At 37.1% G+C, this 10,685-nt stretch overlaps 1 protein-coding gene across 2 annotated transcripts in view; it reads right to left on the reverse strand.

Annotated features, from left to right (window-relative positions):
• Window positions 1–9,592, reverse strand: part of PLEKHM3 (pleckstrin homology domain containing M3) — a 184,925-nt gene extending 175,333 nt beyond the window's left edge. The window contains exon 1 of one of the 2 annotated variants that reach the window (XM_075180233.1): window positions 9,361–9,588. The gene's annotated coding sequence lies outside the window, so the exon portion shown is untranslated. Of the gene's footprint in view, window positions 1–9,360 lie in introns of both variants that reach the window. The other variant, XM_075180234.1, reaches the window with a different exon arrangement.
• Window positions 9,593–10,685: the final 1,093 nt, after the last annotated feature.

Below are 10,685 nucleotides of genomic sequence, written 5' to 3' on the forward strand. Positions count from 1 at the left end.
ACTACCCATGACAGTAAACATACAACTAAACTTATTAAACTGTGTTTAAACCACATAACCTTAAGTGACAAGTTTCTTGTAATGATGTAATTTCAACAGTTATGGGAGGGAAATTGCAAACAAAGACATGGATACGTTTCTGGAAACAACCACTGAAAATAAATCTGAGTTACAAAATGTATGTTTCCTGTCATAGTCTTGTTTCTCCGCTCAATTACCTCTGACAGCATCTGCCAGGAAGCTGTGCTTTGTATCGCCTCACTCAGCATCCAAGCAGAGGTTTAGACACCCTTCATTGCTGCTTGTTGATGCATGAAGAATCAGAGAGGATGGGCAAAGTTATCTTAAGCATAATAGATGTGATACAGGTATCAACAAGACCAAGCTGAATATTTTGGGAAGGACCACAGACAGCTCTGCCAGGATCACCTTCTGTTTGAGGATGGGTGCAGCAAGCAGGACAATGTGGTACAGTCTGATATTTTTTCATTAAAGGTATTTTCTGACTGTATTTTACACTAAAAAGCGATCTCATTATGTTTGTCATTAACTCCTTGTCCATCATTGAATGTCAGTGGATATGAAACTTTAAAATGTCTCTGTATAGGGAAAAAAACCTCTAAATATCTTAATGAGATGGTAGCCAACCATGTCTTTACATGATACATTTCTTCAGCATTTACAAAAGTGTGAAAAGCAGGTCTGGGACTATGAGGCCTATTAATCCCTGTAAGAATTCTACTCTACTATTTTAAGCCTTTGCTGTGTTGTACTTTAACATTTCTAGATATGCTAATTTCATAAATAAAAACGGTGGGGAGTATTCACCAATAAAGTGCAAATGGTTAAATCCATAGCAACCAACCAATTTATCTGTCTGTTTTAAGTTGGAGAATAAAGTAAAATATCTAACTGGTTGCTGTTGGTTAAAGCACATTTGCTATTTATTAGCAAACAAAACTCAAAACAGTCGGACATACACATCTAGTGTAGTATGATTTGTTGCAATTAAACAGACCTCTCTTCGCAAGGAGCAGCAATAAAGCAATAAAGAGCCATAACGGAAGAACACCTCAAGAACACTACCAACCAGGAAGCAACTCAACTACCACGGGGATAGAATGTATTCATAGCTACAACACTTTTATCACAAGATCTCTTAGGTCCCAAAGAACATACAGCCAGGACTTTCTCATTCCACAAAATAAATCCTCACACAAAGTAGGAAAATATACTAAAATACATCAGTAGCAATTTACTACACATCAGTCAATCATCCTGTGGAGAAAGAAAGGAACGTGTAGAGCAGTCAAGAGTTGCAGCATTTATGTTATTCTGTATAACATTGTTTATATGAGACACCTAATATAATTTATAAAGTTGCATAAATGTCATTTTACGAGGTATTTTTGTCTGTGTACAAAAGTAAAGACTTATTAAACATCTTTGGAGGTTGATCACGTCTTGGCCTATCTTTTCAATGGATTATTTGCCCCTTACAAGCAATTGTTTATTTTTATGGAAATGCACATTTGAAAGGAAATAATCAATGTACAAGAGTGGCACATGGGATGAGAGGACAGTCCCGATATCCACTCTTTAAACTTTAAATATAATTTCTGCTAAAGCCCAACCCTTCCTAATACTAGTACTTTCCCTTTGTTTAGCAGGGTCTCAGCATTTACATATTGCCGGGGCATCTGCTGATCACTTGTGAAACTGCTCTGCTTTCTTTAGTAGGAGTGATCCGGTGCAGTGGCTTTAAATTAAAACCAGCTGCTGATTGGAAGAGCAGGAACCCCACCGAAACACTAGAAAAAGGAAGACAAGGGATTTACTAGAACCTTATGTTTAAAGTGCAAAGCCCCTTTAAGTCATAAATGAGGCGCAAGTGAGCAGTACTTTAGGGAAAAATTTAAATGAACAAAATCTTTGATTCTAAAGCGGCAGTAGGTTGGACTTCAAAGTGATGTTTTTACTCATTCCAGCATGCACATTTTCATCTGGAGTTATAACCCCTGCAGTAAATATAGCCTCAGAGGGGCAAATTTACAGGGAAAACGTGTCCAAAAGTGGAATGTGGGAGTGTATCTATGTATAAACTCGGTGGAGGGATATTCAATTCGGAGCATGACGTCTCACAAATGTCTGTGGAGACACCTCGCAACGAATTTATGGCTGGAATCTGTGCTCATGTTTCCTTGCACCCCATAAAAGTGGGAGATAAAATGAGGAGAGATTCCTACTGTAATTTCCGACAATGGGTCCGATTCATTAAGGAAAGTAAAGCAAAAAAATTGAGTAACTTTGAACCTTGGCAAAACCATGTTGTTTTGGAGGGGGAGATAAATTTAAAACGTAAGAAAAGATTTATAATTGGGATAGAGCATGTCCTAGATCAACTTTAATTGTGAGTGTACAAATAAGCTATCAAGTATTTGTGCACTACATGAAAAAACAGCCAGTATTTATTTTATGTGCAAAACAATAAACTTATTTGCACCCCTTGCATTGAAATATGATTTTGTCCAGGAAAAAAACAATTTTTTTTGCCTTACTTTCCCCATGTGCGCAGCCGGACACTTCCGTGATGTCCATTCCACATCGCCAGCAACTGAGTCTCTCCCCATGGTGTGTATATCAGGTGTTAACTTTTTTAATCACAACCCACAAAATAGCTGGAACAAGTCCTGTTACGCATGCTGTACTCACATACAAACTGGATGTAAGCTTATGGACCCAATATATTGTGCGTTTTTCAGCGCTGTTTTTTGTAGAATGAGCTTACTAAATCAGTATGGCTGTAGTCTGCTTAACAATCCATAATTCATGTTTTTCATTTAATAACTACTTTCAATTATTTTACGGCTGTCTATTAAGTATATTATAACAATTAAATAAGAAAATATCTGTAACTGTCACAATTTAATAATAAAAAAATATGGGTGACAATGAACAGATCAAAACGGGTCAGAAAAGTTATCAGTGACCACAAGCTATTCATGCCTACATACCTGAGAAAGGTTTATGGACCAAAAGGGACAAGACATGCTGCATGCATGCCCATAGGGAACAGATTATAGCAGATCAAACCTCCCATAGAGAAAATAAGCCTGTGTGAATACATCCCAACAAGGAACACTGTGCTGATAGAAGTGGAAACTACACATATCACTAGTAGCTAACCATTGTTTTGTGCTCTACATCTTTGACTTTTCGTTACAGGGGACAGATTACGTTGTGATAAAAGACTGATGTGAACTTAACATAATACTTTACCTAATTATTCATTGTCATTATTAAAATATTATTATTACTATATTATTTGTTAGTTGCAATTTCATCCCAGCATAAACTGCACAAATACAGCCACGAAAAGTCTGAGTAAGGCTTCTTAAACAAATCTCTAGCAAATGCTATTAGGGAAATTAGATATTTTTAGAGAAACTAGTTATAAAAGGTGTAAACTTACATCTTACATTTTAGCAACAAAACCCCCCAGATATTTTGTGACTGGTTTGTAGTTTCCTAGGTTTGTCCTATTTCAAGACATTCACATAGTGCTATGAAGTGGCTATCGCTTGTTTACGATAGAAGTGGAAGGAAATATTACATACTTGCCAATTACTCCTGCATTTCGCGTGAGTCTCACGGACTCCCGGGAGAGTGTGGCAATCTCCCGCATCTGCCCACTTCCTAGTAAAGTGGGCTGAATTAGGTCCAAAACACAGCGATTCCCGGTGAATAGCTGTGTTTGGCCCCGCCCCTTGCTGTAAAATTACGTCACGGGGCGGGTCCAAAATGATGCAAATTTTGGAGCCCCACCCCCCATCACGGCCCACCTCCTCTGGCAGGCTCCCGGAAGTCAACTTTAGAAAATTGGCAAGTATGAACTATTACTATAAAGTTTAGTGGAAATTCAGGTTGAAACGTCAAATATTTTAGACTTATGTTCCATATATGATTTTTTCTGGGATTGCTTGTTTTTTAATGTTATCTGCTAAGGGGAATTTTATAAATAAATTATTTATTTATATAGTGTCACTAATTCCGCAGCGTCCTCACTCACATCAGTTCCTGCCCCAATAGAGCTTAAAGTCTAAATTCCCTAACACACACACACAGACAGACTAGGGTCAATTTGCAGCAAATTAACCTACTAGTATGTTTTTGGATTGTGAAAGAAGTCCGAAGTACCCGGAGGAAACCCATGCAGACACGGGGAGAACATACAAACTCATACAGATCAGATCATGGACAAGAATCGAACTCATGACCCCAGTGTTGTGAGGCAGAAGTGCTAACCATTAAGCCACCATGCTGCCTATAATGGACTTTTATACATGTCTATTAAAGATGTCAGATGCACATTCAGAAGAAGCCATTAAAAAGGTCTCCACTAAGAAGATGCCAGGCCCAGTTGGGTTTGGACAAAGCGCTACAAACATCTGGCCCAGTAGGTTTCCCGCATCTGACCACTCTTTTTAGTTATATAACAGTCTTTTGAAATACCAAAAGGGAATCTACTATAGACTGACTTTGTTCAAAAGTAAAAATCAATAAACAGTGCCATCAATAAATCATTATATAATTCCTTAAACTGAACTGTCAATCCATTAAAATCAATTCATTTCCAAACCAGGTAATTTTGCTATAAATGTATTTTGATGCGACCAGAATAAAGATATGGCATATCATGAACACTAACTTGATAATGTTGACTTCCATATATATGATAAATAAAAATGAAGTACTACCCATCAAAAAATAATTAACTTGTGCTGGTAAATACTAAAGCAGATGGACAACAAGAATAAATTAACTTAATTGACCTAGAGGGGTGAATACTCGAACAGCCAATCAGACCAGTTTCACCCACTCCAGCCAATCAGACACCGATATTAGATATTATTTCTTTAGAAAGAAAAGCTGCGCTCCCTAATATTGAAAAAGGGAGGGTACGATTCAACAAAAAGTGGGGATTGTACGTTGAATCATTGACAGCTCCTGTTCAATGGAATATTTTCAAACTGTTTGAATTTACCACATCTTCTTAGAGAGTTGAACTGAGGTTGCACGAGTTCTGCCCTTCCAATTGCTGACCACTGATGATTTCTGATCTTTGGCAGACATGCTTTCTTTCCCTGTTGGGGTGGTCATCCACTCCCCCCAACCCGTACATGTATTCGTCCTCTACCTGGGAGTCTCACCCTCACTGATATAACCTGGCCCTACCATGACATAAACAACTATCATTCCTTCACTATCCCCTGTTTAAATTCCCTTATCCTCTATTACCCCAACAAACTCTTTGTTTTCTCATTTATCGATGATCATGATTCCTATGCACTCCATTATAATATTGGTATTGTTAATCGTTATGCACATTCAATGCCTGTTTTTACCGATATACCTAACCAATTTTTATTCTGAGAAGTTAAACTGATGTTATCATTTGTAATGATGCCTTAATTTTTGGAATTGTTTATATGTTCAATGGCCTTATGGTTGTTGTTTTTGTCTTCTTTAAAACCTTTGCCTTTGAGTGCTTGGGGTGGCCCTTCATGATGTGAACCTTCTATGGTTTTCAGGACAAGTTTTTCATGTGTATATTGGAAGTATCATAACCTCACAAGTTCAGTCTGGGTGAATGGATGCACCTCTCCTTTCTTACCTGATGGAAATTGAGTCAGGCAAGTGTGTCCCTTAGCCCCATGAGTATCGAACTATTCAACCCCTTGCCACCAAAATTAAGTCAAATCTACATATTGCCGGTATAAAAATGGCAACAAAGTTGCTCTTTACACAGATGATATCATTGCTATTATAACAAATCCCTTGGTCTTACTCCATAATCTTTTTGCTGAGATCCAGCACTTCAGAAATTCTAGATTTGTTTATCTATCCAAAAAGAAAGCAAACTTAACTTTATCTTCAATTGGCACTCCACCCATATTTAGCATGTGGGAGTTATGCTTCTCTACAAAATACCTGGACCTGTGGAATGGCCTTATTATGTCTTGGATTGGACGTATCACCTCAGTAAAGATGAACATCTTCCTAAGATTATTATATATTTTTCAAACACCACCTATTAGAATCCCTACTCAATTCGCAGCTATGTGTAGCACACATATCAAATGGAACCACTAAGAAGCATCCTTATAAATTCCTCTGCATCTTTCCACAAAGTATGAGCCCCAAGGAACTCCTTCCACAAACAGCCTCTTCTCAAACTCTAATCCAGAACTTAGTCTGTCTGGTTGAGGTCCTGGTCAACACTTTTGCAAATCAGTGCACCTCCTCTAAGATGGATGACTCCACAAGTTTGTAGCCTTTTTTCTTACAAAAATAATGGACATAATCTACATGGCTAAGTAGTTAGCACTTCTGCCTCACAGCGAAGGGGTCATGAGTTAATTCCCGACCATGGCCTTATCTGTGTGGAGTTTGTATGTTCTCCCTGTGTTTGTGTGGGTTTCCTCCGTGTGCTCCGGTTTCCTCCCACACTCCAAAAACATACTAGTAGGTTAATTGGCTGCTATCAAAAATTGACCCCAGTCTTTCTCTCTCTGTTTGTGTGTGTATGCTTGGGAATTTAGGCTGTAAGCTCCAATGGGGCAGGGACTGATGTGAGCGAGTTCTCTGTACAGTGCTGTGGAATCAGTGGCGCTATATAAATAAATGGTGATGATGATGATGATGATGGACTAAAAATCATTTGGAATATGGCTCCTGTTTACTAGGGTTCTTTCCATATTAGACAGTTGTTCTAGGACTTTATTCTCACAGACTGGTAAATGATAGAACAATTATTTGCCAACAACCCAAAGGATGTTTAAAATTATATATTGGTTAATTCATTGGTTAGTACTACTGTAGAAGAGAGATATATTACTTGTCTGCTCTGCAGGCCCCCTGCGGGAATGAGCTGTTGATATTTTTTTGTAGGACTGTTACTGTTTTAATCACTTGTTTAATTGCATTTATTCAAACATATTTAAAAAGATAATTTTTTAAAAAAAGCTTTATTCAAAAACGAATTCACTGATAAAATAAGCTTTTAAAAAGGTTTGTTACAAACTGACAACTTTGTTGCACAGCAGAGAAACAATAATAATATTCTAATTTAATTTACTCAAGACAAGTAAATGTAGATTTCCAGGGAGGCTTTTTAATTAACTTTATCTGTATTTCTCTTTCTGTCATTGACAATAAATTTATAATAAAACTGAAAAAGTGAGAGATTCATCATACATTATAGCAGTTGAAAGAGAAGGTTGGCCTTTGCTACCGTGGTTTGAGAGAAATAAATGATATACTAATTACAAGTTCCTAACAATTATTCAATTAGACAAATCTGTATTTTAAATATTCAAATATTCTTCTATGTTGGGGGGTGGGGCAATTAAAACAGCTAACTGCATTAGCCTAACTAGAAAGTACTAAATCTGTGCAGGCTAAGCAGACAAGGGAAGTTAGCAGTGCATGTGTTGCTAGGGGAAGGAACTACTCTTTTGTTAAGGATACTGGCGATGGTCCAAACAATCAAGAGGAGGGCATTAGCAGCTTTGAAAAAAAGAACCCACACAGTATGGCAGAAGGGAATGAGCGGCCATCCAGCCTACAGACTTACCAGTGGGGCTCCTTGCTTCAGCCCATGCCAGAGAGAATACAACCATACCAGCCAGCCTTGCCTGCTTAGCTTGCACTGGGACAACCTACACCACATTCACTCAGCGTAATGGTCTAAACAAATAGAAAGGCTGCTGCAGAGCTTCTTTGGAAATCAAGTTATTAAGATTCACATTATTTTAGAAAGGTCTCTGTCTGTCTGTAATTTTATCTTGTCTCTCTCCATATTTTAGCAGGAGGTTTGTCAAAATGAATGCCAAAATAGCTAGTACCTTTGGTGATGACTGTCAGGAGTGATCACAAGTTAAATCCAAATGGCTAATTTATGTGACTTGTTAGACTGTAATTATTGGGCACGAATAAAGGTGATCACTATGCCAAATATAAATTCACGAATAAATGGTTGGACAAATCACAGGAACCAGGTAGCAAATGCACCTAAAAAAAAATGAATGCTTTCACCTAACTTTGAGAAGGAATTTAATTTTTTGATAATCAATTGTGTGAGTAATAAATGATAGCTAATTAATTCATAGAAAGCTTTAATAATGTGACAATGAGCTTTATATTATTTTGCTTATAAAAATTACTGCATTAAGTTTGTTAACACTTTGGTTAAAGCACCATGAAGCCAAGCAGAGACGTATGGTCATGAGTTCAATTCCCGACCATGGCCTTATCTGTGAGGAGTTTGTATGTTCTCCCCGTGTTTGCGTGGGTTTCCTCCGGGTGCTCCGGTTTCCTCCCACACTCCAAAAACATACTAGTAGGTTAATTGGCTGCTAACAAATTGACCCTAGCCTGTCTGTCTCCGTCTATGTATGTATGTATGTATGTATGTATGTGTGTGTGTTAGGGAATTTAGACTGTAAGCCCCAATGGGGCAGGGACTGATGTGAGTGAGTTCTCTGTACAGCGCTGCGGAATTAGTGGCGCTATATAAATAAATGATGATGATGATGATGGTAAGCGTTCACGAAGACTATGGTAAATTTTGGTGGATGATAAAATGCAAACATCCCACCTCCTCTTGAAAATCCTGCACTTGCTGTTGAAGTGGTGTACTTTTAAATGCATTATTAAACAAAAAAATCATATATTTATTTGATATATAATATGGTGCACCGATTTCTACGTAAAATATGGTTTAACGCTAATTTAACAATTGGAAATTAAAGAGTTAAAAGTATCATACATCCAGACAAAATTGTATAGCAGACAGCACACCCAGACAGATGATCTGTCACTGTAGATGCATACAGAGTCATAAATCGGACACACACAAAAATGCTTCCTTGCACAGTGCTGCCTTTTAAAGTGATTCCGCACTTTTTTTCTAGGATGAGATCATCTACAGAAAATTAACCTTTAAATGGCATTGACTGCACTGCATGCAAGTAGCAACAAGACAAAGGAAATATTTTATCAGCTGCCTAATACTCATCTAGTCTATATGCATACACATCTGCCAATAACTTACATGTGGCTGAACATACACAATACTGTACATGCCAAGTACATACATTACATGCTAAATGTAACTTTAAAAAATAACCTTTAAATAGCAATTCAGTATACTTTTGTAATGCAATAATAAATAATAAATGATATTCAACATTTTTAGACATTGTGGTAATGAGGCATTTTTGTAGAGAAGTACAAAGCAAACTATATATTGAATTTGATTGGTATAATGTAAGTTATACATGAAAGATGACTACATACCTGCGTAGGCATATCTGTGCAGTTAACCAGCGATGGTCTAGATACAGAACAGTCATAATGTAGATGGTTTCATTATTATTAACATCATCGCCACGACTTTGCTATTGATGTCTTATTCATTCTCATTTGCTTCCCTGTTTACAATCTCCCAGCCTTAGTCCTGCAATCTTCTCTGTCCCCTGTGCAACAAGGAAGCTAAAAATAGTTCCAGCCTGAAGGTTTATCTTCGAAGACATGTATAAAACAGAAAATACACACCTAGCGTTGTCATTGCCTTCACTGTGTAATATTTCATATGTATGAAGTTAAAAAAAATGTGGTGCTGTATACATTATACCAATATTATTTATTGCAAACATCTATTAAAGATATGTAATGGAGCATGCTGGAAAATATGATTCTTAAATAACTACATAACCTTGTGCAAGGTGAGAAGAAATAGGTTGCAATATGTAGATTTGCATTTAGATTTTTATTTGTTTTGGAGATTGAAGTACTGAAGGTCATCTTTATTACGTCCTTCACTTCCTTATACGTTTCCTTCGTGCATGACACCCATCTTTTAGTTATGCAAAGTGTTGATCACACAAGAAAACATTTTCAATTACTTTTTCATTAGTCTAATTAGTTTAATTTTTATAGTGTATGGCAGTGTGTGTATATATATATATATATATATATATATATATATATTTAAAAATAAATATATACATATATTGTGATTCAATTTACATAATCAGTACACCCGCTGCTCAATGATGGGATTTCATCATCAACATCATCATCAACATTTATTTATATAGCGCCAGCAAATCCCGTAGCGCTTTGATTTGCGGCAACACAGCCATGGTGACGTTATGGGCATCGAATTACACCATCAGGGCACCGCCAACTTAGGGTGACCTACTCTGCTGGGAAATTCAGACATTTTGCATTGCATTGAGTTAGTGCTACCCTTCAAATATAGCTGTTCTTGTATTATAAGGTTTATAGGGATGTGAAATACAATAAGTGCACTTTATTATGTTTGCTTTATATTTATATGGTTACAATTCATACAAGCATATATTTTACGTTTGTCTTGAAGGAGGCATTATTTAGTGAGGGAAATACACCATACTGTACCAAAAATGGGTGTATCTTAGTTGGTTTGGGTGTGTGGCCTCTACAGATGCAATGTGGTTTTTCCACTATGTGACTATGATGAGTAAGAACAGGTGGAAAATGTTTGTTTCGCACTTCTGGATATTGAAATAAGCACCCCTCCCCAGGGGCTCCGTTTCGTCAGCTCTTTCCTATACAGCAGCCGCGGCACTGTCTAAGAA

Source organism: Mixophyes fleayi, chromosome 7 (assembly GCF_038048845.1).
Source record: "Mixophyes fleayi isolate aMixFle1 chromosome 7, aMixFle1.hap1, whole genome shotgun sequence".
NCBI classification, from domain to species: domain Eukaryota; kingdom Metazoa; phylum Chordata; class Amphibia; order Anura; family Limnodynastidae; genus Mixophyes; species Mixophyes fleayi.